Genomic DNA, 8,144 nt, shown 5'->3' on the forward strand with positions numbered 1-8,144 from the left:
AACAATACATCCTGAATTTTTCCTTCTGGGTGTGCTAAGGATATATCTGCTAGTTGAAGTGTAACCGTAATAGGTCTAACTTCACCTATCCCCAACTTTCTAAATATTGACATAGGCATCAAGTTTATACTTGCACCCAAGTCACATAGTGCCTTACCACAATATGTTGCTCCAATGTTGCAAGGTATGGTAAAACATCCAGGATCCTTCAACTTTGGGGGTAGTTTGTCTTGAAGATATGCGTTGCATTCCTTCGTCAGAGCTACCGTCTCAAATTCTCCAAGTCTTTACTTCTTGGATAGGATATCTTTCATAAACTTGACGTAGTTTGGCATTTGTTCAAGTGCTTCTACCAACGGGATGTTGATATGAAGTTGCTTGAGTATATCAAGGAACTTCTTGAATTGAATTTCCTGTTTCTTCTTCTGAAGTCTTTGAGGGTAGGGTGGTAAAGGTTTCATTACTGGAACTGGTACTGGTTGATTTGTCTTTGGTGGCAATTCTGCATCTAACACAGTTGTTAGTTGATCAGAATTAGGTGGTTCTGAGGTTACCTTATTAGATTTTGCAGGTTCTAGTTCTAGTGAAACTGGAATTTTAACACTCGGTTGAACTTCCTCTGAGTCTTTAAGTGTCAGCTGGCTTCTTTTCAACTTCCATGGTGTTGGGCTCTACTGTGTTTTCGCTCCTTAATGTTAATACTTGGCAATATTCCTTCCCTAGATTTTTTGGATTCTCTATATCACTAGGTAAAGCACCTTGTGGTCGATTTTTGAGTTCAGTTGCAAGCTCGCCCATTTGGTTTTCCAAGTTCTTCAGTGTAGCTGCTTGGCTTTTAATTAAGGCATCATTCTTTGCCATGTTAGCCTTCAGTAGATTCTCTAAGCTATTGGATGATTCAGCTTGAATTGGTTTCTGAACTTGTTGGGAAAAACTAGGCAGCTGGGTTGGTCTAGGTTAGGCATAGTTGTTACTGGTTCCAGCCCCTTAGTTACTCCAGGAAAAATTTGGGTGGTTTCTCCATGATGGGTTATAGAAGTTGGATTGCATTCCTTGCCTTCCTCGATTTTGGTTCTGGTTACCCATGTAATATACGGATTCGGGGTTCGATGGACATTGTTCGAACAAATGTCCTTCCCCACAATAAACACAGGCTATACTTTCACATTGGTTAGGTGGTAAACCCATTATTAGTAAGATTCTTAAGCATTAAGGATATTGAATATACTTGAGATGCGAGTGAAGTGAGAGCATCCACTTCATGTATTCCAGTGACTCGTCTTCCTAACGCGGCTCGATTGGTTGGCCATTAATAATTGTTACTAGTGATCCTCTCGATGATTTCGTAAGCCTCATTGTAAGACTTAGAAAGAAGAGAACTATTAGCGGAGGCATCCACTACCATTCTCGTATGAGTGTTGAGACCATTATAAAATGTCTCAAGTTGGATGCAATGTGGGATTCCGTGGTGAGGGCATTTTCGTAATAATTCTTTGTATTGTTCCCATGCCTCATACAAGGACTCATCATCCATTTGTCGGAAGGCAATGATCTCGTTCCTCAACTTAGCATTCTTGCTTGGCGGAAAATACTTCATGAGGAATCTTTCGGCTAACTCTTGCCATATGGAAATTGAGTTTGATGGCAATGAGTTCAACCAGGCTCGAGCTCTGTCCCTTAGTGAGTACGGGAACAACTTCAATCGTAATGCATCTTTGGGTACTCCGGCTAATTTGAAAGAGTTGCTCACCTCCATAAACAGTCTTAAATGAAGATGAGGATCTTCGGTAGGCATTCCACGGAATTAGCCACTGTCTGAAGCATCTGGAACATGACTGGCTTCAGCTTAAATTATTGTGCCTCAATTTTGGGTCTCCTAATACCTGGATTAAGATCATCAAACACTAGCACAACATATTGTCTTAAGGCTCTATCCCTATCATCAGCAATAAGGATAGGATTTTGAGTAAGGTTTGCTCAATTTCCTGGATTCATATTCTTGAAATTCATTCCTTCATTCCTTCTCTGGTTCGCTTGTCTTCTTGGCTGTCTAAAGGTTCGTTCTATCTCAGGGTCTACCGGGAGTAAGTTAATAATCTGGTAAATACTCATAAACACTTGTAATAATCACAGAAAAATTAAGTAAAAATTTAAACAGGAAAATAAACCAAAATGTAAAACTAACAAATTCACAAATAATGGCTTTTTTAAAATAGTCCCCGGTAACGGCGCCAAAAACTTGGAACGACGAAAAATGTGCTAGTGTACACAATCGCAACAAGTAATAAAGTGACAAGTAAATGTCGAGTTATCGTACCTACAGGGACTGTAAAAAGAATTATTTATGAAATTAATTGTAAAACACTTTGGCGAGGTAAAAATAATTTGGTTTTAAAAGATGGTCAAAAACTATTTAAAAACTAAGTAAATAATTAAAATAAAACAAAGGAGTTCTAATACACGATTTCAAATAAGACTTAATCAAGATAACATACTTGTGTTTGGTACGAGCAAATTCACGACAACTCGGTAATTTGCTAACTATTGCTCATACATACTTATTAAATTAATCAATCTCTTGAACATTTTTTAATGCCAATCCAAGCGGTTAATTAATCTTCACAAGCATATAAAAGATTAAGTGAGGTTATTGGGTGTTTCTACCTTGAAACAGTTTAAGCACAAAAATTTTGCAAGTTATGCAAGGCATATGTATCGCCAAATACAATGCTAATTTAAACTTCAGCCACCTTAGAAGAATAAAAATGCACTGATTAAGCATTGCGTCTATTAATTATAATTTCAATACAATTTAATAATTAATTCATTAGTTATTTAACAATTATATTGCAAAAATAACTTAGGCATGATTTTACTTAACCAAGCAATTTATCAAGGCCTATAACAGCACAAACATCATTTTAACAATTCAAGCAAGCAGAATATAATCAGCCCAGCAAAAACTTAATTTAATCTAAATTGATTAAAATAACCATTTTAATTGCATAAATATTCACAAACATGTTCGTCAAAACAACAACAAAAATTAAAGAGATAGGGAACAAGAAGAAAATCCGGTGTTTCTCTGTGGCTTGACTAGTTGCTCCGTTCTTCGTTCTTCGTTGCCCTCGGCTATCAAGGTAGCTTATGAACACCTAATTGCTGCTCCAAAATGGCTGATGAGAGCCTCTTTCCCAAGAGAAGAAATTGACACTTGAACAAAAAGGCAAATGGGATGGAAAAAAATGGAGAGAAAAATGAGAGAGGAGAAGAGAGAATGAGTGAATGTTGTGGGATTGAGGGATGGTTTGAATGATCAGCAAGGGGTTGCTTTTATAGCTGATTTTGGCTGCTAAAAATAGAAAATTCCTGTAGCCAAAGAGTCCCCGATGGCCGGCCATTTACTTGGTAAAAGTTGAGACTTTCAACTTTGCTAAAAATAGCCTGGGGCAAATCTACAAAGCCACAATTAAAGGTGAGGTTTGAATGCTATTTGGAAGTCTTTCAAGGGCCTTTTTGCAACCATATTTAATCAGCTAAAATGATTATTTGGGTCAGCATATGGACGGTTCTGGGCTTCCCAATTAGTGTCTGGTTTGGTTCACTCAATTTGGTTCGACCAGTGCAGTTCAACTGGACCCTTTCTTCATAATTAATTAAAAATAATTTATTTAACCCAAATTAAATGGGGAATAAATTAAAATTAATTAAATTATGAATTAATACACATTTCTAGACCATCTTAGGCTGGAATTTAATATGGCTCGATACTTCAAATTGCTTCTCAGTTTTGTGCTTTTAGCAGTGTTAGTTGAGCAAATTTTCACCCTCTGCGCGAATATGTTGAAAATAGACAAAATTAATCAAAATTAAGTATAAAATTAACTAAAATTCACCATGTTCGTATTTTTAACACAATTTAATTATTTTATAATATTTAATTATTTTTCGACAAGAATTTAATCGGATTTGCACGAATTTAAGTAAAAATGTGTATGAAAAAGCATATAAATTTTTGTGTTTCCAACATCATCGATGCTAGCTCAGAAATATGTGAGAAAAGGGTGTGATGCTTACCTTGCATATGTATTGGATACAAAAGTATCTGAACTGAACAAAAGTAATTGAATTGAAGATTGAATCAGTGCTAGTAGTTTGTGAGCATCCGAATGTGTTTCTAGAAGAGTTCCTTGGGTTACCACCGATCTGAGAGGTCAAGTTTTCCATTGAATTAGTACTGGGAACATCACCGATGTTTATAGCTTTATACAGAATAGCTCCGATAGAATTGAAAGAATTGAAAGCTCAGTTGCAAGAGTTAACAGATAGAGGTTTTGCACGACCTAGTTTTTCGCCCTAGGGTGTACCAGTGTTGTTTGTGAAGAAGAAATATGGGTCAATGAGATTGTGTATCGATTATCGTCAGCTCAACAAGGTTACAATTAAGAATAAGTACCCATTATTTAGAATTGATGATTTATTTGATCATTTGAAAGGAGAAACAGTATTTTCGAAGATCGATCTGAGATCTGGCTATTATTAGTTGTGAGTTAAAGATTTAGATGTGCCAAAGACTGCGTCCAAAACAAGGTACGGGCATTATGAATTTCTTGTTATGTGTTTTGAATTAACTAAAGCTCTTGTATTTTTTATGGATTTGATGAATCGGATTTTTAGACCGTATTTAGATAGATTTGTTGTTGTATTCATCGGTGATATTCTGATTTATTCCCGAGCTGAGTCTGAGCATGCTGACCATTTAAGAATCGTATTACAAACATTGAGAGATAAGCGGTTGTTTGTAAAGTTCAATAAATGTGAACTTTGGCTTCGAAAGGTCAGATTTTTGGGACATATTGTTTTTGTGGAAGGTAAACAAGTTGATCTAAGCAAGATTTCAATAGTTGTTGATTGGAAACCACCAAGAAATGTATCTGAAGTCCGAAGCTTTTCGGGATTAGCTGGTTATTATCTGTATTTTATTAAAGGATTTTTGATGATTGCTACACCATAACTAGATTACTACAAAAAGATGTGAAATTTGAGTGGTCTGAGAAATGTCAATAGAGTTTTGAATAGTTGAAAGCATTGTTAACTAAGGCACTAGTTTTGGTTCAACCTGAGTCGGGTAAAGAGTTTGTGATTTTCAGCGACGCGTCATTGAACAGTTTGGGTTGTGTTTTGATGTAAGAGGGAAAAATGTTAGCTTATACTTCCAGACAGTTGAAACTGTATGAAAAGAATTATCTGACGCACGATTTAGAATTTGCCATTATTGTATTTGCATCGAAAATTTGACGACATCATCTATACGATGAAAAGTGTCACATCTTTACCGATCACAAGAGCTTAAAGTATATAATGACTTAGAAAGATTTGAATTTGTGTCAATGAAGATGGCTCGTGCTGTTGAAAGACTATAAGTTAGTCATTGATTATCATCCAGGGAAAGCAAACGTAGTCGGAGACGCTTTGAGTAGAAAATCTTTATTTGTTTTGTGAGCGATGAATACACAGTTAATTTTGTCTGATGATGGTTTGATTTTGGCTAAATTAAAAGCTAAACCGTTATTTCTTCAGCAAATTTGTGAAGCTCAGAAGTGTGATAATGAATTGTAAGCTAAAAGAGTGAAATGTGATTCGACTACTGATTCAAACTATCAAATCGGATCCGATGATTGTTTAATGTTCCAAGATAGAATTTGTGTACCAAGAAATTCCGAGCTTATTCATAAAATTCTACATGAAGCATACAGTGGCTGTTTATCTGTTCACCCGGGGAGTACTAAAATGTTTAATAATTTGAAACAATTGTATTCGTGGTCGGACATGAAATGAGAAATTTCAGAGTTTGTATCGAGATGCTTGGTTTGTCAACAAGTTAAAGTTGAATATCAAATGCCTTCAGGATTACTATAGTCGGTGATGATACTAGAGTGGAAATGAAATAGAGTTACGATGGATTTCGTATCGGGATTACCCTTTTCTCCAAAAAAGAAAGATGCTATTTGGGTTGTCGTTGATGGACTGATGAAACTAGCACATTTCATTTCGGTACGTACAGACTTTTTGCTTGATAGATTAGTTGAGTTGTACATTTCTGAGATTGTTAGATTGCACGGGATCTAAGGTTTACGTTGCGACTTTTGGAAGAAATTGCAAAAAGCTTTAGGTACGCGGTTGCACATTAGTACTGCATTTCATCCCAAACTGACAGTTAATCTGAGAGAGTAATTCAGATTCTCGAAGATATGCTTCGTTGCTGTGTTTTAGAGTTTGAAGGCAACTGGGAAACATATTTACCATTGGCTGAATTCACGTATAACAATAGTTTTCAATTGAGCATAAAAATGGCACTATACGAAGCATTGTATGGTCGTAAATGTCAAACTCCGTAATTCTGGACTAATCTTAGTGAGAAAAACATTCACGGGGTTGATTTGGTTAGAGAGACCAAAGATAAAGTGAAAGTAATTCGCAACAGTTTGAAAGCAGTTTCAAATCGATAGAAATCGTACGCGGATTTAAAACGTAAAGACATGAATTTCAAATCAGCGACAGAGTATTTTTGAAAGTGTGTCCGTGGAACAAGATTCTTCGTTTTGGTTGCAAAGGCAAATTGAGTACGCGATTTATCGGGCTGTATGAGATTATTGAAAGAATAGGGCCAGTGGCATATCGACTAGTTTTACCGTCAGAGTTAGAAAAGATTCACAATGTGTTTCATGTTTTGATGTTACATCAATATAGATCAGATCCATTACATGTAATTTCTTCGGCAGAGATTGAAACTCAACCTAATATGATGTATAACGAAGAAACTATCAGAATTTTAGCTTGAGAGGTTAAAAAGGTGAGAAGTAAGAGCATAGTTGATGTGTCGTTGAGAGCACCAAAAATATCTTATTCCTTGTAAAATAGTAAAAATAACAGTAAAGGGGAAGTAGGGTTGAATCCTTAGGGACTGGATTGTATGAATACTTGTTTCTTGAAATCCTGGACAATTTCTTGGCTAAGAAAACCTGCGTTCCTGAAAAATAAAAAAAATAGAATTAAGAATCTGAAAAAAAATAAAAACAGAATTTAAAGTGAATTGAAATTGCGAAATTAAATAGATTGCATAAATTAAAATAGAAAAAATAAATAAAGTTTGAAAATAGAGAAAGTTTCTTATGTGGCGAGATTCCAACCTCCGGTTGTCTCGTTTCGCCTTGGGTTCAATCCTTGACTTTTAAGTAACCCTTCTCGAACAGGATAAGCCAGTTATAGTGGAAGAGGATGCCTACGACCACCAGCTCCAAGGATTTAGACTTAAAATTTGGCAGAGCCTGACTCTAGCCAATAATTGCTTTTGTGGGACTATCTTCTGCTAGATCACCTCTTCCCAACGGTGAATACCATGCCGTTTTGTCTCTTGGATTCGCCAACCTCTAACACAGAAAGCTAACAAACTGACTGTGCAACCTTCCCAAAATGTACAAAGTGGTCGTTCCTTGCACAAGTTGAAAAGATCACCTATTAAGGGACATGGATGGAAGCGTCAGTCTTGTAATGCAGAGAAGCGATGAATACCCTGTTAAGAAGGCTAAGTGTTTTAGGGAATTTTGACAACCTTCGGCTAAATTGGTTTAGTGGCTCATGATTTTTGGGAAAGAAATAAATATAATAGAAGTGAGATTTTTATTGAAGAAAATATGGAGAGAACAAAAAGACAAAGTTTTTGGGAGAGGGAGTGATTACAGAAAAAGAGATCTCAAATATGTGCCACTCCATCCCCTATTTATAGTACTAGAAAACCTAGTCTATTCCTAATGAAATTCTAAAAGATAAATACAAATAAATAAATATAACTAAAGATAAATAAAGATAAAAGAAAATAAATCCTAGAATTAAATCTAAATAAAAATCATTAATAATTATCCTAATATAATTGAAATTAAAATAGAGTCTTGTGCTATAAAATCTCTTTTTTTGCATTTTAGTCCTTGGGTCTTCCATGTTTGCATTTTTGGCACCACTTCTCTCTTTCTTTGCATCTTGGCCTATTATATCTTCAAATTCGCACTTTTTGCCTTTAAATTTCCTCTTGCCTCCAATGTAGTCCCTAAAAGATAAAAGGCCACAAAATAATCCAAATTAGTAGG

The 8,144-nt window shown here is 35.6% G+C and overlaps 1 non-coding gene across 1 annotated transcript; it reads left to right on the forward strand.

Annotated features, from left to right (window-relative positions):
- The first annotated feature begins 1,460 nt into the window (after nucleotides 1–1,460).
- On the forward strand, nucleotides 1,461–1,567 carry LOC128295984 (small nucleolar RNA R71). Its single transcript, XR_008286532.1, has one exon. It is a non-coding gene; the product is annotated as a small nucleolar RNA R71 (small nucleolar RNA).
- The last annotated feature ends 6,577 nt before the right edge of the window (nucleotides 1,568–8,144 follow it).

The sequence above is a fragment of the Gossypium arboreum genome, chromosome 7 (genome assembly GCF_025698485.1).
Source record: "Gossypium arboreum isolate Shixiya-1 chromosome 7, ASM2569848v2, whole genome shotgun sequence".
Taxonomy (NCBI): Eukaryota; Viridiplantae; Streptophyta; class Magnoliopsida; order Malvales; family Malvaceae; genus Gossypium; species Gossypium arboreum.